The 23,174-nt window shown below is 40.9% G+C and overlaps 1 protein-coding gene across 20 annotated transcripts in view; it reads left to right on the top strand.

The window, feature by feature from the left end:
- The window catches only part of DLG2 (discs large MAGUK scaffold protein 2), a 1,545,411-nt gene that overhangs the window by 1,346,715 nt on the left and 175,522 nt on the right, over positions 1-23,174 (top strand). Inside the window, exon 1 of one of the 20 annotated variants that reach the window (XM_045071293.1) lies at positions 264-708. The exons of the other annotated variants lie outside the window; for them this stretch is intronic. The gene's annotated coding sequence lies outside the window, so the exon portion shown is untranslated. Of the gene's footprint in view, positions 1-263; positions 709-23,174 lie in introns of those variants that run through there. 20 annotated transcript variants of the gene reach the window in all.

Genomic DNA, 23,174 nt, shown 5'->3' with positions numbered 1-23,174 from the left:
TTGAACTCCCTCATGGCCAGGGTTCCTTGAAACCCCTGGATTTTGGTGAACAACCAGCAAAGTCCCTTAACTCCCTGAGCCCTGGCGGCTCATTTATACCGTAGCGCTACACCTCTCCTGGTTCCTGAGAGGCACAGAGAGAGCGAAAGTGTCTGGTACACTGTGACGTGCTTGCAAACGTGAGGGCTGATCTTTACCAAACTGTGATGAGAATTAACCCTGAGTGCTGTGGCCCGCGAGGCATACATTTGAGATGCAGGGGCTTTTTGCATTTTGCCATCCTTGCCTGCCCCCCACTGGGTTGGGTGGATCCACCTTAACAAGGTGTGGGGGAAGGCGAGTGGAGCATGGGGGTGCAGTAGTGATGGTGGGAAAGCGTCTTATTGGTTAATGCTGGTACATCCCCGGCACCAATTACTGTCACTGCTCCTAAAGCTGATATATTTATCAGGATGAGTTACAAGGAAGGCTATGTACCCAAGGAACAAGACGGCTGCATGGTCACCCCCTGTGATGTAAAATATAAGAGTCTAGGAGGGGCTGTTTTATAATTCATCAGGTCTCGCTAGTGAGTTCCCTTGGAGTCTTAGTTATAAAGGCAAGTGTGAACCGGACGGCAGACAGGAGAACCTGGCACCAAGGAGACGGAGAAGCTGCCTGTGGTGCCTCCTGCCTCCTCCCTGCTTTGTTCCAATAATTTTGTGCTCGGTAAGTTCCCTGGCTTTGCAGCTAATCGTTGTCGTTGAATAAGCTTGGCAAATGAATGTGTAGTTTGGAGTATGCACTTGCTGTCAGAAGTGTGTGTCAGTGTTTGGGCTTCTGACAAATTCCACAGTTCCCTTTAATGAGCAAAATAGCTTAAAAGATGAAACAAAACCCGACAAATCAATTATTCACCTTGATCCTTGGAAGGCTGCTTTCTTTGGTTGCTAAAGTTTCTCAGGTTTCATTCTGTCAGTTTCATTTGTTGGAGGAGCTTTGAAAAGAGCAAGTCTCTTTGTCACGAAAATTGTTTTTCTTAGCTGCCAAAAGGAGGTACGTACAGGGTGGTTTGACCATCCCCACCCCCAGCTTACTCTCCCCAGCAATCGGTAAATCTTAAAACAGACCGCTTGCCTGGTAACCAGCTCCAGCAGAGCTGAACCTGTGCAAGGCAAGATTCAAATTGCAATCTTTTGTGTGAACAGAACCGAGGGGCTGTGAATAATTGTCATTGTGGAGATGATTGTGAAACTCGGTGTGGTGGTAGTCCCTGCGTTTTGCTGGGATGGAATCAGAATCCGGAGGAGATTTGCATTTGGCATGCCTGTTGATGATGTGAAAAGGGAGTGAAAGAAAAGCCTGGTTCGAGCGGAATGAGCGGTACAACACACCCATAGGACAAACAAATGCACACGGCATGACTGTTGAATTTGAGTAACTTGTAATTGTTTTCTCTAGTTTCCTATTCCCGTTAAGAATTACCTGAAGCTGCGTTTTGATCCTCAGTGGGTATGCTCCAGGTCCTCGATCTGGATCCTGGTGAGGGGCAGGGTGAGCTCTAACTCCTGGTCAGCTAGCCATAGGAAGTCATTTCCTCCTCCGAAGGAGAGACGCGAGAGCTGTACCTTCCCGGACTCCTTTCTGCTGTGTTCTTTTGCCTCTGTCCAAATCTCATGGAAACCAAAAGCTTGACGTACTTTTTTTTTCTTCTTCCTTTTTTTTTTTTTTTTTTTTTTTGCAGTAACAGATTTAACTGTGGTGTCATATGGCATATTATATATGGAGAGGAATAGCAAGACATTTTTCTGAATGTTTAAGTGTGTCTGGCTTGTTGACATTTGCTTTATTTCCCCAGCAAGGAGCTACTGTCTTCCGAACCCATACCTGTTTGTCTGTCCGAAGTCTTTACTTTACGCATAATTGCACTTTCTCTTGGCATGTAGAATCTGTAGATCCGACAAGAACATCCTCTTTATCCCCCAGGAAACAACTTGTTTTAGCATCTCTTTGAAAAGAATGATGCATTTATTTTTCACCAGGGGCTTAGCTTGCTCTTGCTTTTTCCTGACAAAAATTTTGGTCATCAGTACCGCTATGCTTCCGATAAAGTTATTTCTCCTTTCCTAGTATACTTTCTGATTGCACCAAAACTTGGCAGATTTGGAATGTGGAATATATCTTTTGGCAGGAACACATTTTTCAGGCATATTTCTTTTGTCCATAAATAGCTTTTCCATATTTTCCATTTCTCTGAAGAAGTTCTGTTTAAAAGACCAGAGGAGTGAAGTATTGTGGTTGGCACTTAGGGGTGTGTAACCTGAGACTTGGTTTCTAATCTCCAAAGGGCTGCCCCACATGGGGTCTGTGAAATGTCTTTTCTTCTTATGTTCAAGCTCAAAGCCTCTGGGCTCCAGCACTAATGATTAAGGTAGCAAATTCAGCAGATCCTTGCAGGTATAAACAAACATCTGCATCTGAAGGTCTGACCAGTCCGTGGGGCTTTGTAAAGCTCAGGACACACAGTTGAAGGTTCCTGAAAATGTTAATATATTTTAATATCAAGAACAATCTAGTTGTAAAATACTTTTGCGAAGTATCATACATTGGATTTTATTGTGCCACATTTTTAAAAATCGCACAACAGAGCCCATGGTTTATTTTGTTGCAGTATCTGGGTTTTGATCCAGCGTGGTTTAATCGAGAAATAAACCAGTGTACCGATCTCAGTAAACTGAGTTTCTTCTTATTTGGTGGCGGTTTTTTCATCTTCTCCACCCACCAAGAATAAGACCTATTTATAGCAACAAAAGAAAATTTAGCATGAGTTATTCCCAATTAAATCTGCAGCAAGACAAACATGAACTGTGACAAGAACCTTCTGAGAAAGCACATACACACGAAAATACGTCTCTCAACAAAGGATTAAAGATTTTATTTATTTATTTGACAGATAGAGATCACAAGGAGGCAGAAAGGCTGGCAGAGAGAGAGGAGGAAGCAGGCTCCCTGCTGAGCAGAGAGCCTGATGCGGGGCTCGATCCCAGGACCTGAGCTGAAGGCAGAGGTTTTAACCCACTGAGCCACCCAGGCGCCCCTCGACAAAGGATTAAAAGCCAAAGAGGCATTAACACTTTGCCTATGTGACATAGATCATTTTCTTTGAGAGAGGTTGGGAAAGGTGAAAGGGGAGAGGTTTGTTTAAAGGAGCTCTCCACTGCATGGGAATGGAAAAGGGCAGGGGCTTTGTGTGGCCGTGGTCCACACCTCACGCTCCTTATCTGACGAATGGGGGAGGGGAGAGTTAGGAAGGTGACTCCAGGGAAATGTTGTCTATAAAGCGCCCGGTACCCTGTGTGGCACAAAGGGGACCCAGTAAAAGGCAGTCGTTCTTGTTATGTGTTGAATTTCACAAAATATATTAACAAAGTTTGATGTTGGTTTTGAAAGAACTGTACATAGTAAATAGAAAGGTTATAAAAAAATTTTCCTGTTCGTAAGATATAGTTCTTATAGCTAGATAATCTGTTTTTGTTTCTGTTTTAGAAACCTAGTAAAGATGGTATTATCACCTTTCAGTGTACTTCTAATTAATTCTCAGAATGGCATCCAAAATCCTTACGTTATTCAAAGAACAAACTTGGTTTCAAATGGGGACCATGGAAGCAAAATGATGTCAAATAATATTCTAGCCTTCTAAGTTTTTTGCTCAAGAATGATTAGGTCGTAACTCCGGCCTTAACACTGCATTAAAGTACCTGATTACTATAATAAATATCATTTATTAAGTCCCATGCAGAATGCCCAATGTCTTAACCTTTATTTTCTCCCTTTAGTCCTCATCACTCTCCTACTAGGTAGGGTCTCTTTTGCTTCCCATTACCAAATAAGGAAATGAGATTAGAGAAAATCTTGTTTAAATACTATTAATTTAAATTGGGGCATGGCAATATCAGAATTTGAACTCAGGCCCGCCTGACTAGAATCTATACTGCAACTGTAATACACTGAAATTATCCAATAGGATTTGCCCCGCTCTACATGTTTCCATTTTGAAAATTTGACCCTATATTCTGCTTTGATTATTCTCCCCACATACTTAATTAACCTCTATCAATTTAGGGGGTGTTAAAAATAATATTGAAGATTTCCTTTTCTTGTGCTCTCGTATTTGGTCTGTGCCAATCAAGATCTCATTTCCTGGGGGGCACCTGGGTGGCTCAGTGGGTTAAGCCGCTGCCTTCGGCTCAGGTCATGATCTCAGGGTCCTGGGATCGAGTCCCATATCAGGCTCTCTGCTCAGCGGGGAGCCTGCTTCCTCCTCTCTCTCTGCCTGCCTCTCTGCCTCCTTGTGATCTCTCTCTGTCAAATAAATAAATAAAATCTTAAAAAAAAAAGATCCCATTTCCCCGAGCTCTCTTTATAATTCTCACCAAAATATAAAACTTACTATAAAAAGATATAATAATTTAAAAGACTATAAATTTACCAAATTCAAAATAAGTTCTAAAGGTTACCCTGAATCACTACTGCCCTTTGACCTGGGCAGCCTTCCTCTACAACCTCTGATTTTAGAGGAGTCTGCCAAGAGGTGGGCGCATTGGGATCTTGCTCTCTAGACCATATTCTGGATAAATAGAGCCCCAGAATTTCTTCCACAAACAACCCTGAGTCCACTTCCAGGAATGGTATACTGTGCCCACCCCTGGGTGTGAAGGAGAACCAGTAGGCTGCTATGTGTCTGGGAGTTGGGGGATGAGGCTAAGGGATGGGAATTTGTTGATCAGAGCTCGGACTCGTGAGTTGGGATCTTCACACACTGACATGAAAGTCCGTTCGTGGTGCAAGAAGAAACAGCGGCAAAGAAGAGGGGCTGGCCCAGGTCTGGGGACCTCTACTTGTGTTCTTGCTCTGGGCCCCAAAAGTGTTAGGGACCGCCCTACCCTGTGCTGAAGAGTACATCCTTATATTGCAGAACAGTGAAGCTAAAATTGCAGTGGGTGGATGTTGTGGGGCTTTTGTTTGTTTTTGCTTTTTTTTGACCTTTTCCCCCATTCAACTGACAGAAATCACTCGAACAGGAAAGTAGCCAAAGCTATAAAGATCTCAGACTAAAAGCTTTTTAGGTTCCACTTTGGAACTAACAGCAACATGATCTATCGAGGCTACACGTTGGCCTTCCTTCCAGTTCAGAGGCATAGACGGACTTTGGAGGGTGACTGGAGGGTCAGCTGGAAGAAAACTCTCTGCTGTTTATCTTTTTATGCCATTTGAAAATACAGCTGCTCAGAGAGACTGTTGTTAATTTCAGGTGCCCTTTTCTTATCTGTAGTTTGTGGTTGTAACCCTTTGTGGTATGGACTCATGGAAGGCTGCCTGAAGCATCCATGTGGGACATGGCCTTACAGGCTGTGAAAAGCAGCAGTGGCATGGAATGGCTCTGTGTGGCCTTTGGTCATTATCACGGCCCCTTCTTCTGTCCAGGCCTCATGCTTACAAAGGCTCCTTTTCATTTCCTGTTGTATTGGATTCTAAGACCCTCCTAAGAAGAACTAACAGCCAGGAGTCCCAGGTAGCAAACTCTCTAATTATTATGAATCTTTGATGATTTAGGGTTGTTGTTGTTGTTTTCTTTTTAATGCAAAAGACGCTGTTATGCAATGAAGAGTAATTCTTGGTTTTGTTTTTGTTACTCTCCCTCAAGTACTTTCTAGATGGCGAGGCAGAATACCTCTTGGGAAGTACTCCTTATCCCGAATCTTATAACCTTGCTTTCCTTATCTGTAAAGCAAGTATAGTCATTCCTGTCTCAGGCTGTTGGGAAGATGGAAGTGAGAAAATTCATGTCCCAATAAACAGCTATTCCCTCAGCCATGTGGAAACATCTGGCACAGCAAATATTTTACATATAGTGTGACTACAGTAAATGTTGACTCAATCTGAAAGTAAAACAGTTAGGGACACTTGGGTGACTCAGTCATTTGAGCATCCAGCTCTTGATTTCGGCTGAGGTCATAATCTCAGGGTCGTGAGATCAGGCCCCACGTTGGGCTCCGCACTCAGTGCAGAGTCTTCTTGTCCGTGTCCCTCTGCTCCTCCCCATGCTCTCTCTCTCCCTTTCTTTTCTTCTCTCTCAAATAAATAAGTAAAATCCTAAGAAGAAAAAGAAAAGAAAATATAGCAGTTAAGCTGATGACTCTATGACGACCAAGGTGTACACCATAATTTATTTTGCCCAGCAGAGGTGGTAGTAGGAATGGTTCAAGGAGATAACACACCAACAAAAACAGGACAAAACAAAATTTATCATTTAACCTCTACATTGGCAACTCCTGACAATGTCCAACCTGGGTAGTGATGATGCCATTGATTTTTACCTCCTTTGTTTATGTTTTATGCATCTTTTGGAACTTTGTAATGAGCATGCATTGTTTATACAATTAGGAAGAAAAAGGAGAAAAAGTATTTTTTAGGGAATTGGATTAAAGTGGGAAAGGGTGATGGATTGATTGTGGAAGATATCTAACTCCATGGAGAAGCCAAGTCAAATATAAAAAAAAATATTCAAAATACTTGGGAAAGAGATGTTTTCCAGTCTGAATAATCCAGATAAGCTTATTTTATTTACTTGTTGAGGTGTTTTGTTTTGTTTTGGTTTGGTTTGGTTTTGGTCTTTTATTATTCATTTATTAGGCATAGACTAGTGCCAGATGTTCTGCTGGGTGCTAAGATTACAAAGATGAAAAATTAAGATCTTTGAACTCAAGGGGTTTATAATCCAAGGGAAAGAAAGTCATGAGCCTACAATTTGAGTGTGAGTCTCACTGTGTCATCATAGGAGCAGGTAAGCTTGCCCTCTAGTACAAGTAACAGAAACAACCATGACTCAAACTAACTTGCTCAGTAAAGGGAATGGGTTGGTAATCATAACCTAAACGTACAGCAGTAAAGCCAACTTTAAGATATCTGATGCTGTGGCTCCTGAGATTGTCAAGAAATCCATTTCTTTTGGTTTTGTCCTACTGCCTCTTACAGTATTGGCCGCACCCTAAGACTAAATGCTTTCGTGATCCTTGGACAGTTGTCAAAGGCTCCTGGGCAACTTGTTTTCTTAGTCTTATCTTGCCTGAAAGAGATCCTGCAAGTGGCCCATAAAATTCACTTTGAAAAGACTGACTTACCCATGAACATAAAACCATGTCACTAGCCGTATTCTTGAGCTTAGAATAAAGTCAGCCTCCCTGTGACTTTAATGAGTTCCTAAACAAAATCTGGCACCTGTTGCTATTGGGAGGGGATGGTGGTGTTGATGGATGCTGGCCCAGCATTCAAAAGCTATCTTCAACTTGTGATTTATGCAACACATCATTTACAAACGTTCACTAGAATTAACGTGTAGCATAATGGAAAGAAGGCCATGCATAGGATGGTGCATTTCCTTAGATTGACTTCCTTGTTGAGTAGGAGTTTGCCAACGGTTAAGAAACACAGAAAGCTCTCTGCAGTCACAAAAACTAACCAGGTAATTGATCAGCTCTCTGCTTATCTTACATTGGCACTATTGCAAAAATTACCAGCCAGAAGCCATCTGCCCAGTGGTATAATTAGCAGAAAACCTAACGTATCATTTCACCAAATCCTGCTATTGGATGATGGCAGTTGGGTTTTAAGCTAAACTAAAGTCAATGTCCTTTTTTTTATGGCATGACTACAGATGTGGTCAGTTCAGTGTGAACCATAAAATTTACATCCCCTGACTCAAAATTACAGTACTTTAGAGGTAGACCATACCATTGCCATCTTTTTTCCCCCTTTTTTTCTTTTGATGGAATCCATTCAAGAAAGCTAATGACTCACCAGTGCCTCAAATTTATTTGGATTTTTGATGTCATGAAATTTGTGGTGCTAAAAAACAGGGATACTTTTGACAAAGATGTGTTTGCCAGTTGTATATATGTCACACTGAGAATGAGATAGACTAGAATAAAATATTTGTTAGCCAAATGTCAATGCTTTATGGCAAAATTAGACTTTGGTAAGTTGTGATTCACAGTTTATATAATTTATCAATCCTTCAGTTCTTCAGCCTTGTGCAATACTCACCATTTACTTGAGGAAGTAAGATGTTTCCTGAATAAGATTGTGGATGGGCTTGGGAACAGTTTCCACTAAAACTCCTGGATCCAAATTCAATTAGATGTGTTTGGATTGTTTTCCAGCTTTGCAACATAGAAGAAGTGACAGGACTTAATTACTTTCTTTAGGAAGTATACTCATACTGTTGATCATTTTTCTGGCATCCAAATGTAATCATAAAACTTTTTTTTTTTTTTTAACTCATGACGCTTGTCTCAGTATTGTCAACCTGCCTACCTAACAAGCTTGTACCTAAATATTCATTGGTCTAGCTTCTTTTCAAAGAACATTCAGTAATGGCAGGACACAGAATCAAAGTAATTTCCTCTGGCCATTTGCTTCTGGTATAGTAAATCTGTTCAGAAAACCTGTAGCCAGTCATGGGCAACACTAACCCAGCTGTGTCAGTGAGGAATGTAAGACATACTCAGAAAATGTGTGTGAGTTAGAGAAGACTGCAGTAGCCACTCCAGAAATGCTCCACAGGGCACTGGTTTCTTCCTCTTCAGACTAGACAGCTTTTCAGTACGGAGAAAGAAGCAACTAAAAGTAGTGGAAGGATGATGGATAATGTCAATTTAAAACATGCACATCACCCAGGTATCAAAAGATGTCATTACCCCATGACACGACTTGACTTCCACACAAACCAGGTGAACTCTCTTTTGTTTCATTTTGAGATTTCATTGTACCGGTAGAGAAACAGTGAGAGAAACTGTTTTTGTTTTGTTTTGTTTTTTGTTTTTGCTGAATTTCTTACCTCATCAGTAAGTGTTTCCAGTTTCTGACATATCGGGGTTGCCAAAGAGGTACTGATATTCAGGCTGTGTACGGTATTCCTGGTTCTTAAACCACTGAAATACTTCCATTCTTGTTGGTAAATAGCTTCGACTCAGGGCCCTGGGAGTGCCTCCCTCCCAACTGCTTTAGACCATTCCCCATTCCGGTCCCTTTCACAGGGCTTTCACACATCTCCATGATGGAGTAACTAAGGAGCTCATCAATTAACTGAAGTTTCACTAAGGAGTTAATGCCTGGCACAGCTAGTTGTTAAATATTTTGACATCACTGCTGTATGAGACCCATCTTATTTTTTAAGAACTTCTGGTTACAGTTGAAAATAACATTCAGACACAGAAAGAACATATAATTTAGTGCTAAGATGTTTAAGACAGCCCTGTGTGATTTTTTTTTTTTTTAAGGGTGATAAAGGACATAGTATTTGGGATTGTCTGGAAAAAATTGGTCAGGGGTTTGGATAGGGCAGGAAGGACAAGAGCAGAATGTATAATTTATTTAACCGGTATAACTAAATCCCCCATTTGTTTGCTACCACGTTATCATGTTTACCTCTCATGATAGCACTATGAGAAGAGAGGAGAAAATAAGGCTTGAATCACATAGCCAGAAAGTGTTGGAAAGCCCATGCATTATCCATTCTTGCCCATTGTACCCAAGACTTGGTATTAGGTGCTAGCATGGTAAATATGAAGATGTATTTTTTTTACTTGTAAGGGCCAAAAACAAACCTAAGGAAATATTGACAGCCCTTAAGTGCATGAAAGAATGTTCCTGGGTCTTCCACAGTCAAGACTGTCATTTTAAAATATGACTGGCTTCAATTGCTCCAATAGCAATATAAAAAGTAGAAATGTGAACCCTAGAGAACTAGCTAAACTCATTATAATTTGATTATCTAATCTTTCAATATTACTCTTCTTATAATCTTTCTATAGAGTGGGAACATTAGAAAAAGCACACAGCCTAAACATTTAGTCTGTTGACAAAGTTTTGCTTTCCATCTTTAAATGGAAACTGAAAGAACAAGACTATTAATGATTTTATAACAAATCTTTTTAATTCTGCTTTCTAGTTTATGCCTTATACAACAATGAGCATGTCCCTGTTGTAATTTAATTATTTAGGAAAATGTACATTTATGCACCAGAGTATGGCATTACCTCCTTTCTTCCAAAAATATCTCACAGTGAGTTCCCTGAGGGCAAGGATTTGATTTCTTTTATTCTTATGTGCCCAGAAACTAGCATGGTTAACTGATGGGTACCAGGTAGTACATTCTTCAAGGGAAGATGAAGACAATGTGAGATTGAGAAGTTGGAGAATAATTTCTAAAGCTGAGCCTTGAAGATGATGCAGGAATTTACTGCCTCTGCAGACAAGGACATTATAAGGAGATGGTGCATACTGAGCAGTGTTTCCAAAATAAGAATGGTCACAAAGTTTTCACGTTTAAGGAAAGAAAGGAAGGCCTCAGTGTCTTTGCAGTGTTTTCTTGCTCCTGGCAACCTATTTTTCTGGACTTAATTTCCTACTCCCATCTTCTTTGTCTTATCCTGGACTCTTCTTTTAAACTTCAGACTTCTTTGGGGTGCCTGAGTGGCTCAGTCGGTTAAGCATCCGACTCCTGGTTTCCGCTCAGGTCAGGATCTCAGGATCCTGGAGTCAAGCCCTGCACCAGGCTGCACGCTCAGCATGGAGTCTGCTTGAGATTATCCCTCCTCTGCCCCTCCTGCTCATGCTTCCTCTCTCCCCACCTTCAAATAAATAAATCTTTAAAAAAAAAATAAAATAAAATTCAGACTTTTTCAACAAACAAGAAAGAAAAAAAAGGACAGGGAGCCACTTAAAGGACAGATCATGTCAATTAATTATAATTAGTTGAACCTTGTTGGATCCATATTCAAACAAACTGTAAAAAAGAAAATTCATGACATTCATGAGACAGAGATTTGAATACCAACTGGATATTTGATGGTAAGTTGTTGGTGATATTTTAGAGGTTATAATGGTACTGTGGTGATTTTCAAAATGGGTCCTTATCTTTTACAGATACACACTGACATATTCCCAGATGAAATAATTTTTATCAGAATAATAAAGGAGAGAGAAAATGACTAGGGATACAGATAAATCAATACATAAATAAGCATTATTCATGGTTTGTTTGTTTTTGTTTTTTTCATCTTCCTAAAAGATGTTTCTCTTCCTGCCCTCCCCACCAGTGAGGAGTTTCATTTTCTTGCTATATCCCAAATGCTCTAGGCATGTTGTATAATTATCTGTGTATGTGGGTTACCATCACCGGAAGGAGCTCATTAGTAAGGACTGAGATTTTTCTTTGTCCTCCCATCGACTGGCTCGTAGGAAGGGCTCAATAATGTTGGATAGAAAGTTGAAAACTAAATGAGTGGATACAGACCTCTAAGGTCTACATCAGGGTGTGTGATTCAAGCAGTGGGCTCCTCTTCATTTCTCTTATTTCCATACGATTCCTAAAAAAACGAATCTTAATTCATGTTCTATATACAAAACAGTATTCGCTCATAAGAAAGCCAGGAATGCAACAGCCTAGTTGAAATTAGATAATTCACACATTTGCATTTAATATTCATGAAATGCCATGTTGTGAGGTCCTGTTCTTAATTAGTGTAAGATAGCATTGTTCCAAACCTATTTAGTTGTTATAGAGATAAGGAAAACATAAAGAAAAACACTTTCCATTTAAAATTTTTTAATTAAATTATGGTTATCTGAAACTTTTTTGCATATAAATTTAGAAAACTTCTGAGGAGACTTTCATCACCTTCCTTGTTAAAGTCTTGTGAGCACTCTTTTGGTCCCTTTGTACTAATGGAAATTGTGCCTCTAAAAAGTAAGGAATGGAAAGACTGGAGGGGGCTTTGCCAGGGATTTAGTCAGTGCTCTTGCCCTTGATCCAAAACTTTGCTGAAGCAGCCAAGATAAACAAAAGTCATCCGCATTTCTATTGTTGTATAAAGTTTTTAAGCAAATCACTCACTGGAGTGGTAACTACTACTAACTACTGTTATTGGAAATATTAATTTACTTATGTTGCCAAACTTTTTTCTTAAAATTTTTTTGTATATATATATATATATATATATATATATATATATATATATGTGTTACAATAGAAAAGAATCCATCTGTCCCTCCAAATTCTTAGTTACCCACCCAGAAGCAATCCAATGAGATGAATTTCTAACAACATGCATGATATCCCCTAGAGAAACCTGTTTCACAGACCAGATGGGATTTTCTATTTTTTTAATAAAATTTCTTCATCTATGACAACACAAACTTAGAATTTCATGAATATGTACATGAGAGAGAGCCCAAAGGGATTGGTTCCTTCTGTGGTATGCATGTAGTTTCTGACACAAATAAATTAACAAACAAGAAATCTGTATACCCAGGCCTATTACAGTGTCCGATAATAAGTATTGAATATCCATATATAGATCCTTCAGTGAAGTATGTTATTTTTCTTTTTGTATGTCCAGAATCCAGCACAGGACCTAAAAATAAGCGAGAGCTCAGTAAATGTTGACCTTTCCTCCTGCTTTTACCTTCTCCCAGGGGCTTTATCACCTACCACCACAAATACCACTTCATTTGTGATGCATAAAGCAAATGCAGGCGTGAGAAAAACACAGTAATGGAAGAAATAACTGTAACTGGCAGGACTTTGGGGGCAGTGTAGAGCTTAACTGGATGTCTGCTTCTCTCTAATCTTCATTGGATTAGATACATAGATACATAGGTACATTCCGGACTTCAACTGGGTAAGCTGGTTGGGTTAGGTAGATGAGATCCTATACCCACCGAAATGTACATCATTGCCCTAATAGTTGAGAACCCAACGAATTTAAAGCACAGCTTTAAGGTTTGGGGTCTTTTGTTTTTGTTTTTATCATCTAGACAGAGTTCTTTCCACCATCTGGGTCAAGGCTTGGTTTTGAACTGTCTTTCTCTTGGAAAGCCACTCCACTGGCTTGCCCTAATGAAGAAACCCATAATTGCAAGTATTTGTTCTTTCATTCACGTATTCAGTTATTCATAAAATATGTATTTAGTGCTTACTTTGTTTAGCACTATTCTGGTACTAGAAAATGTCTGAAAGCTTTTTGCACTGTTTGGTATTAATTTTTTGTTTCTTTATTTTCAAGTTTGTTTGTTTGTTTTCAAGTATTTCCATTTCAGGACATAAAAACACTTGTGGGGCCTTCCCAAGTTAAAAGAAACAAAGGACCAACACTAAAAGATTTAAACCTAAAAACCATAAGCCATTATGTTAAAAGATAAAACCATGCTCTGGTTTTAATTAAGCGGGTCTACATTTGAAGGGCCAGGGATCATTCTATTTATAAATGTGTTGTGTTCTTCTCTGGGCCTTAAATGCATGTTGCATGTTTATGATATATGCATACATTTGGCACAGGAGTATACATGGACATAGAGATTCATATATATGCACAAAGAAAGAGTACTCTTTCCAAGGGGCGCAGAGGTCTAGATACAATGTTTCTTCATAAATTTCTCACCTGAAGCATGTTCTATGCTGAAGTGCTTTTATATGTGGCCTTCTGAATTGAGACGTTATCCTGGAGGCAAGAATATTATTTAATAGTAGATTAACAGGAATGAGTAATTTGAGGGAGTTTGAAGAAGAGGACGGGGTGTGCAAGAGGTAGGACCCTATCTGTTTTGTCTACTGCTCCCAAGACCTAACATCCTGCCTGGCTCAGGTGAATAAGCATTTGTGAATAAGCAGAGTAATTAATGCGAGCTCAGGATTGGGGAAATATTCTAATAGAGCACTTTGATGGGCCAGTAAATTCTTTATCCAGAAAACGAAGAAGAATCGTTGCTGCCTGACGGTTCAATTAAACTCAGCAAACATGTATTGTCTTCTGCATTCTTCCAGGGACTGGAGATGCGGCGCTGAGTGAGACAGGTCCCTGAGCGTTAGAAGTTCGCAGTCTAGCAGAAAGACAAATACGTGCACAATATTGCCGCTATTTTATTATCATTTAAATTAGCATATCAGGGTATGAATACAATTATATTAGTGTTAACAAAATACAGAGGCCACCCAGGGAAAGGAACAATGATCACTACTTAGAGGGGTGAGGGAAAGCGTCTCTGAAAGGGACGTCTCCCCAGGGTTTCAAAGAACTGAAGGACCAAGCATACGCCAGGTAGAATGAGTTGCCTCTACAAATGCCAGAGGCGTGAAAACAGCAAGGTGTGTTCTGGGCTCTGTATAGTTTTTGGCTTTGTTTTTTTTGTTTGTTTGTTTTTTTATTGCCGGCCTATAAACTGTGTTGTCAGTACAGAGAAAAATGATAGGTGAGGATGGAGAGAAAGAGCTGAAAATAGATTTTCTATCCCTGCATTTTTACACCCTGACAATTAGATGCTGTAACGTGTGAGTCAGAGGCCTTTCACTCTACCCCTCTTTCTATGAAAATCCCACCTTGCTTCAGTGCCCACCACATCTGTGCTGCCAGATGTGATTAGTGCATTTAAATCTCCTCTTCTTACATGGGTTTCAGCTTGAGCTCTGTCTTTCGATTTTGCATGTTATCTCCCCAGGGAATTATCAAGTAAGCAGAAGGCAGGACCGTGCTTACCCCTCTTGATTTCTGCATATGCCTGGTACTAAACCCTCGACTACCTAGAAGGAAATGAGCTACTTCTGGACAAAGCATCACTGATTTCTCCAGCATAGACCCTAAAACTTTCGTCTATGGTAGTTTCATTTCTGGACCAACTGCCATGCTGTCAACCCTATTTTTCCAGTAATAAATATTTGTGAAGACCACTTGGAAATCCCGGTTTAAAGATTATGTGCTAGAGACTAGGAAACTAAAATTCAATCCAAACCTCGGGATTGACAAAAATGAAAACAGAATTCTGTATACAAGTGAATTAAAGAATGTATTAGCCTCACACCCACACCCTGTCTACCATCCTCCAGCAATGTATGTCAGTTTGAATGTCATATCCTTAGACAGCTTTAGCTCTAATATGTGTAGGTAGAACAGAGTTTGCTTATCACCTTTAAATGGCAATAATTGCACTTCAAAGGGCAAATGAATGAAAAATGTGCTTGAAAACTCATTGAACGCACTGAGAAAAGGTTATCTGATTTTTGATGTAGACAAAAGACAAAAGCTTATTTTAAGAAATGCTTTCTTAAAATTTCCTTTATTCATGTTTTTCTGTATTTCATTCTCTTGATTTGTGCCTACAAATGCATGCAACTTTAATTATCAAACGGCAGATGTGCCAAAGAAAATCTACAGGGGTGGGGTGCCTGGGTGGCTCAATGGGTTGGGGCCTCTGCCTTCGGCTCAGGTCATGATCCCAGGGTCCTGGGCTCGAGCCCTGCATCGAGCTCTCTGCTCGGCAGGGAGCCTGCTCTCCTTCCTCTCTCTGCCTGCCTCTCTGCCTACTTGTGGTCTCTGTCAAATAAATAAATAATGTCTTTAAAAAAAAAAAAAAAAAAAAGGAAAGAAAAACTGCAGGGGTAATCACCCATTCCAGATTGCACAGGCCAGTTCCAGTGTAGGTCTGAATTGGAAGATTATTGACCATAGGCAGACAAGGCTAGAATGAGATTACTGTGATGTTTAAGATCTGCTTGGAGAGGACATGAAAGGGACTTCATTCCTCATCCAGATTCATAGGTCGGATGGGAATTGGCATAGAAGGCTGAAGCCCTGGCTTTGAATTGTGTCCATCCCACTTGCCGAGAGTATGACTTTGGGGAAGTCACAGTCCTCTCTTGGGTGTCCGTTCTTCTCAGCCCATGGTGGAGTCTGGTGCTCAACACCAGGGTCACTTTATTACAGAGGGATCCTTAAGCTGTTTCTAGAGGTAACCACTTGGGGAACAAAAGTATGGAAGCTTTATCAGGTAAAGAATAGTTGACCAAAGCACAGATGCTCAGGTTCCCGAATAAAAACAGCAAATACCATGACAACATTATTCAAATACAAGAGGGCCTCTTGAGGAGGTGAAAGATTTTAAACTTATTTTACGTAACTGCAGGGGGCAGAAGCAGGTCTCCTAGAGGGCAGTTAAAAGAGATTTCACTTTTTGATAATGACGATCTGTCTAGCAATGGCTAGGCTGATCTAAAAGATAGTACTAATGAAAGCGTGAAACAGAGAACTGACATGCATGTTTAGAAAAATCATGTGGGAGGTAGTGGGTCAAGCTGGGCAGGAGCCTGAGAAAAATCCCGGGGGAATGTGATAGCATCTGACGTGTCTCCCAACACCCATGGACCCCTGTGTATGTCACCTTCTTGTCTTTTTCAGTCCTAAAGCCTATATAGCTGACAGAGAACTCCAGCCCAGTTTCTATGACAGCACACTCCTCTTTCTCTGAAAAACATCCAGAGAACCTCCAAAAGGTCTTATTCATTTTCTTGTAGGCATGTTGTGTAGTGGTTGAACAAAAGCACGCCAGGTCTGGCTTTCTTTTGTCTAGGGCACGTGATGGTTTGAATATTTGTTATTACTGTTTGAACAACAAATGCATTTGCAATATGAAAGAAAATGGTAAACTTTACAGTCTGGAAATTCTCTCTCTGGTCTCTCCTTCTTCAAGCTTGTTTACTCCCTGAATCACAATGTCTGTCATATCCCTCCAGTCATCCCTGACAGAGAGAGAGCACCCAAGAGCTAATCTCGTCTTTAGAAGCGTACCCCCTTTTTGTACTCTCCTTTGCTCTGAGCCTGTGTGCTGTGTTGTGCCCCTTTTCTTGAGTTATCTCGACAGCACAATGTCAAGTCCTTAGCAGGTACTGTGCCCGACGCATCGTGTCCACATTGCCTAACAGAACTTGACAGAAGCAGGTAATCCAGGAGTGGCTGAGGAATGAAGAAGAGCCCATTTCCTCCCTCCTAGAACCAACTTTACCAGCCTCTTCCATCCAAAATTCTCCCTCGCACTCCAGTTCTGCTTTTATGAGTGCTCAGTGCCCTCCTGAGGATTCCTCAAAGTTTTGTCTTCTCCAATCTGAGCACCAGTTGTTCATGTGCACACATTTCATTTTTCAACTCTCTTAAGGTTCCAAAGCATTCCATCATTTTTTTTTCCCTCCTCTGACAGTCCTTTAAAACTTGTTGACCAATCAAGCACAGTCTCTATTTATTGAAAGCTTCATGTAGCCAGGCACCCTGCTGGACATCGAAGAAATTTTGACCATGCAAAAACACATGGAGTTTGCTCTCAAAGTCTAGTTGGCACTTAGGCGATGTAAGTCGGCGTTCCTAGTGCCTGCCAGGTCTCGGTAAAGTGAGAAATAAATATTAATGCTGAGTGATGGGCTTTCAGGAGACGTTTTCAAACGGAAAGACCCAATATTCAGGAAGTGCACTTAACTTCACTTAGCTTTTGAAAGATAAATTGAGACTGGACCATAAGAGAAATGGGGGACACAAGTCTTTTAAGGAGTATTGATATACTTTCTCATATGATATATATTTATGAATTGAACAAATATTCAATGAGAACCTGCTGTGTGCCAAACAGAGTCTAGTACTATGATTTTCTGAGGTCAAGTATGGCTTGGCTTTCCCTCAATTAATCCCTCAATTAATCCCAAACTACCCGTGACCTCATTCATTGCTACAGCTTTAACTACTACCTCTTAGCATGCAAAAGGCACCCAGCTCTACCTGTCCACCCCCAGAATCTTCTAGTGAGTCTAATCTTGGATCTCATCTTCAGGGAAAGTGCAGTGTGACGATTATGCTCCGCCCACTCTGTGCCAGCCATTCCCACCCCAAAGGCACCAGACACCATGAAGCCTACAGAAGTTATAAAATGCAGACACTTAATTCTTTGCAATTATATAACCTCTCTAGGTAGTATAATTATGAATGTGAAAAACGTGTTTTTAAGTGTCCCTCTATACCATTGCTGCCAGTTTGGGACTGGAGAGCCAGGGAATAACGTGGACCAACCCACAGGATGCCAGCCTATGTATCAGCAAACCCTTCCTCACTATTAATGATGGCACTACTATTTTCACTCACTGAATGCATACCATTTGTCGGAAGCTGGGCTAGGTGCTTTCTGTCTGCTATGGTTCATCCTTTCAGTAGCTCTAGAGGCACCTAGAGAAACATAGATGAGAATACTGAGGTCACAGAAACGACTTGCCCAAGATTCCAAATCTAGTAAGCAGTAGGAATTAGGATGAGAACCCAGATCTGTTTGGTTTCAAATGCAGTGCTTTTGCTACTCCATTACAGCAGACGTAGGTTAATAGTTTTCAGTGCCTCAGTCTTATGTTTGGAAAGTAGAGATGAATTCTGTCCCTATCTGCTTCAGAATTACAGTGTCCTGACAATTGAGGTTTCTCAAGGAAAATCAACAGCCTAAGAGACATTGTTACTGGGCTGAACAATGGGTGGGATCCAGGCACTAAGGTTAATGGAATTACCATCCCAAAGTGGTTTACAACCCAAGTGACCCCTGAGTCAGAGCATGCAATCTTTTTTTTTTTTTTAGTTTTTTTTTTTTTAATTTATTTATTTGACAGACTGAAATCACAAGTAGGCAGAAGCAGGCAGAGAGAGAGAGGGAGGCAGGTTCCCTGCTGAGCAGAGAGCCCGATGCGGGGCTCGATCCCAGGACCCTGAGATCATGACCTGAGCCAAAGACGGAGGCTTTAACCCACTGAGCTACCCAGGCGCCCCAAGAGCATGCAGTCTTTAGGGGAACTTCTGGCCAAGCAAAATCCGAGAGCTTTCATTCATGTATTTACACACTCCATACTACTTTGCAAGCTTCTACTAGACCACACACACTTGGTGTCTGCACTGATAATGCAAAGGCAATGTCCCCTTTTAACAGGGTGTCCTTCCAGGTCTAATACATGTTTAGTAGACAGACCGTCTTGGGAACTAATGTACCCTTCCAGTTTATGAGGAGGGTTCCAGCCACAGTGGTATACCAGCGGGAGGAACAATGAAAACAATAGCTCTTAACCTCTGAGATAAGATTTTGGCAGCAACACGGTTGTACCCACTGAGCAAAAGTACTTTGGCATTAGACATTCTAGGGCTCAGCCCTCAGCACTGATGTTTAAGAATCTGCTGTGTAATCTTCCATTATTTCATCTCTCAGAGCCGCAGTCTTAAAACTGCAAGGTATAGAGATGCTGCCCATTGAATTGTTTGTTTTTTCACTAAGTTTAACAAATAATTTTGGAACATTAAATTAGGAAAAGAGACAGCATGTTATGTATTTTAAGCAGAAAGGGATATAACTTGAAGTAGTATATGCTGAGTAATTGTTGGAAGGGTTGGAGAAATGATAGGGTTAGGGGCAGCTAGACCCGAATGGGGAAGATTCAAGAAGGCATTTCCTGAGTCATAGTTTCTCACTGGAGAGTAACAGTGAACTGTGGGGTCTGAGGAAACAGAGAAGCCAGAGCCGCGGTGGTAATACAAAGTCCCTAGCTGGTCTGCCTCCACCCTGCACGTCTCCAAATTCAGGCAAGTTACTCTAATTGCAAGACTCTAACCTGGCACCTTGTTGACAGGAGATTCTGGGACTGTGGTTGTCAGGCTTCCAGCCCCTGAGATACAGTGGAGAGCATGGGGGGTGGGAAAGTTAAGGATCAGTGCTGAGGGGTAGTAGAGAAGAGCTTATACCAGCACCTTGTCTGTGCCAGGGATCATTCTGCAGGCCCAAAGGTGAACAAGGAGGCAAAATATCCCCCACATGGAGCTCACGTTTAATTATGGGAGACTAAATGAGTGAACGTATTAACACATGTCCTAGAGCCAGGGAACAAGGAGGTCCCTTAGAAATGGTTGTTCCCTTCTTTCAGGTCCCACACTGGCCCACTCTGTCTTCTCTCCACGAGATTCCTGACATGGTAGATAATTCATGGATGAAAGAGGAAAGAGCCAAGGGCATCCCTTTGAGGCCAAATAGTGAAGTTTTAATTGGCAGTGCCTGCCTTTTGTGAACAGAGCCTCGTTTTAATTTGTACTGACTTTGAAGGCCATTTGGACATGCTCCAAAGCATGAATTCCTTCAATAGATAACACAGACCATCTTTAAAGACATTTATCAATAGATGTGCCTATATATTGATGTGCCAAATATATTAAAATACAAAAGTTCTTTAGAAATACAAACATTGCCTTCTTGCAGTAGGCGTGAGGTTGAGAGATGAACATTTCAAGACATGCATTAATGTATTCATTGGCATAAATGATTCATTTATTCTGTCCTGAGCATTGGTCAGTCACCTCTCGAATCTGTCTCCACCACTATATTTTGTCCCCTGTCTCGAGCCAGTCTAAGAGGCAGTTGACTGATGTAACCTCCCATGGAGGCAGCTCTGCAGTGCCCTCCGGAATCTGGGATGAGGGCTGTCCTGAGCATCTCTAGTTGCCTGTGTTCCTCCTCCAGTCTCTGGACCACAGCAGGAGGAACACAAGCTTGGGAGAAGTGACGACAAGTCATGACAAGTGTACGCATCAGGGAAGATGGAAGGAGAGAGACACAGAAGGAAGGGAGGGGGAGGTCAAATCGTATAATTTTATCACCTTTCTATCTTCATCACTCCTTTCTACCTGCACCCACCCACACACATGTTCCTCAATCCTTTCTCCTCCTGTCAATACCGCCTTGATAATTTTTATGTATGTCACCTTAAATGTCACGCGTGATAAGCTGTGGTCACGTGAGCAGTGTTACCAAGGTGAAGTAGTGCACCAGATGTGCTCCTGGGAGAAGACGCCTTAGGTAGTTCTTCTACAAGTTGTTAGTTAAAAAAAATATGAGGCCTTAGATACAAATATATATACACTGCAATGTTGAGGGCAACAGGCGCTGGCAGCCAAACAGAAATCAGGGCTCACTTCACTTTTTGGTCAGCCAAGGGTGTGAGTTTCGAATGAAATTTCTTTGTTTGATATGTTAACTCCTGATTCATATTTCTGAAACACCGTGAAGCTAAAGAAGACATAGTTGTGGGTCAAACATGGTTGGCATGCTGCTAATTTGTGCCTACTTGGCAACATCTTCTGTGTATTCTCCCCACTGCCTAGGAGTAGGGAGATATATCTATATCTATATATAAGATATATATATATATGTGTGTGTATATATATATATATATATATGATATAAAAATATAAAGATATAACCTAAGAGCTAGGTTATATCTTTTTTTCCCTAAGACTGTTGACCACTGTGGTTCCCAGGACATAGCAGGTATTTAGAACACACACACACACACACACACACACACACCATACTTCTGCAGGTCTCCCTTGTTTTTTGTAAGTGTGAGCCTCTATTTACCCGTTAGAACAATGTGTCTTAGTCTTCTTAGCTATACAACACTTATTTGTAAAATCAAGTATCAGTCATCATAAGTCAAAATAGTAATAATTAATACTTGCAAAAGTATTTTATTTGGTGACTTAATAGTTAATTCTTTTCTTTTAAGGAACTTATAATCTACCTGATATAAGAAAAATAAACAAAAGTCATTATCACATTTCTTTGTGCTGTTTTCAGGTTTTGTTTTGGGGGGCAGTATGGTATAAAGAGAGTGCTTCCAGATTCTAGGGGCAAGTGTAGGTTTAAGTCCTGTCGCTGTCTTTTGTCAGCCACATGAACTCGGGCAACTCATTTCATTTGTCTGGGCCTCAGCTTACTCATCTATGATATGGGAATAATAACACCCGACTCCTAGGATAATTGTAGGGATTACATTAAATACTGTACGTGTGACCTTACACACAATAAAAATTAATGTTTCATTCTCTGTGGGGAAAGGGGCATCTCACTTTGTCTCACTTCTTTGACCATATGACCATACATACATAGGAAGTAGGACTGTATATTTGATTTTCTAAAGCAGAAGTAACAATCATCTAGTACTTGTGGAGAAACAGAAAACTTTTCCATATTTGGATAATTTGGAGGCCAAACTTAGAAAAATGAAGGGGAATGTGAATGCTTGTTATGTGGTCCTGGTGTTCATTAGTAGTAGTACCTTGAATATTAGACCTTTTACATAAATACTGAGAGCTAATCCTGCTGAGAGCTTTGACCTAGGAGATGATGGTCTGTGGTGCCTTCAGGGAGGTTGGTGGAGTTCAGTCTTACCATGCTGAGACGTCGGAAGGAAATCCAGAAGGAGACACATAGCCGAGTTAGGCAAGGTAGTGGAGAAGGTGATCAATGGGAGAGCTGAGTGCTCAGGGAAGCATTTATGGGGCAAAGAGAGAGTGAGGAATGGAAGATTTCTGTTAGCCTTTGAAAAAGCCCTCCTGCGGCCTGAAGTTACAGATTTTCTGCCTCTGCTTCAGTAGACTTTCCATTCTGGGACAGGCCTCTGATTTAGGACTCATCAAGTAATAATAAGCCTAGCATTGGAGAAAGGCATTCTAAGATCCCCAAAAGAAAAAGGAATTACACTATCTCTTCACAGTTTACAATAAAATAAGCCACACATTAGGAAGCAGTTACATAACAATTCAATTTTGTATGAGACCAATACAATACAGTTTATTATGGGATCACTTTTACCAATGGCAGGTACTGAGAATTTGATGAAGAGAGAAAGTGATTCATCTGCGTTTTGTAGTGTGTGGCTTAAAGCCAGGCTCTGTAGCCAGATTGTCTAGTATCAAATCCCAGACGAACTGCTTGCTTAGCCTTTCTGCTACCCAGCTTCCTCATCTGTAAAGTTAGGGTAATCCCCACTACCTAGGATTGTTGTGTACAAAGAGAGACTGTCAGAGTCTCATTGGCAGGCCAAGCTCATGAGTGCGATTGTGAGGAGAGAACCAAACGCTATTGACCTGCCAGCAAACAGCCCTTCAGCACCTGGGGAAATAGTTACCAGCGGAAAGATTCAGGATTAGAGTCAAAAAGAAAAAGGGCTAAACCCCAGGAAGTAGGGGTATGAGTGTACACTTTACATCTGAGCAGAGAGGATATTTGGGCTCCTGCAGACCCACTAGTTTGGGTGTAGCACAAGGATAGATAAGGAGTAGGAGATTACAACTTACTTTCTCATTTGCTGTTTTGCCCAGTCTCGTTGATCAATCCCCAAATGCCTCATTTCTTCATCTGTAAAATGAGGTAATAGTACATGCCTTATAGACTTGCTGAGGTTGAATGAGTCTACACATGGAAAGCTCTCAGAATGTTATCTGACACAAATGTTCACAACATAT

The sequence above is a fragment of the Mustela putorius genome, unplaced genomic scaffold, assembly GCF_011764305.1.
Source record: "Mustela putorius furo isolate JIRA1106 unplaced genomic scaffold, ASM1176430v1.1 tig00003987_pilon_pilon_pilon, whole genome shotgun sequence".
Taxonomy (NCBI): domain Eukaryota; kingdom Metazoa; phylum Chordata; class Mammalia; order Carnivora; family Mustelidae; genus Mustela; species Mustela putorius.
The sequence above is the reverse complement of the archived record's forward strand: the minus strand, read 5'-3'. Positions and strand labels throughout refer to the sequence as shown.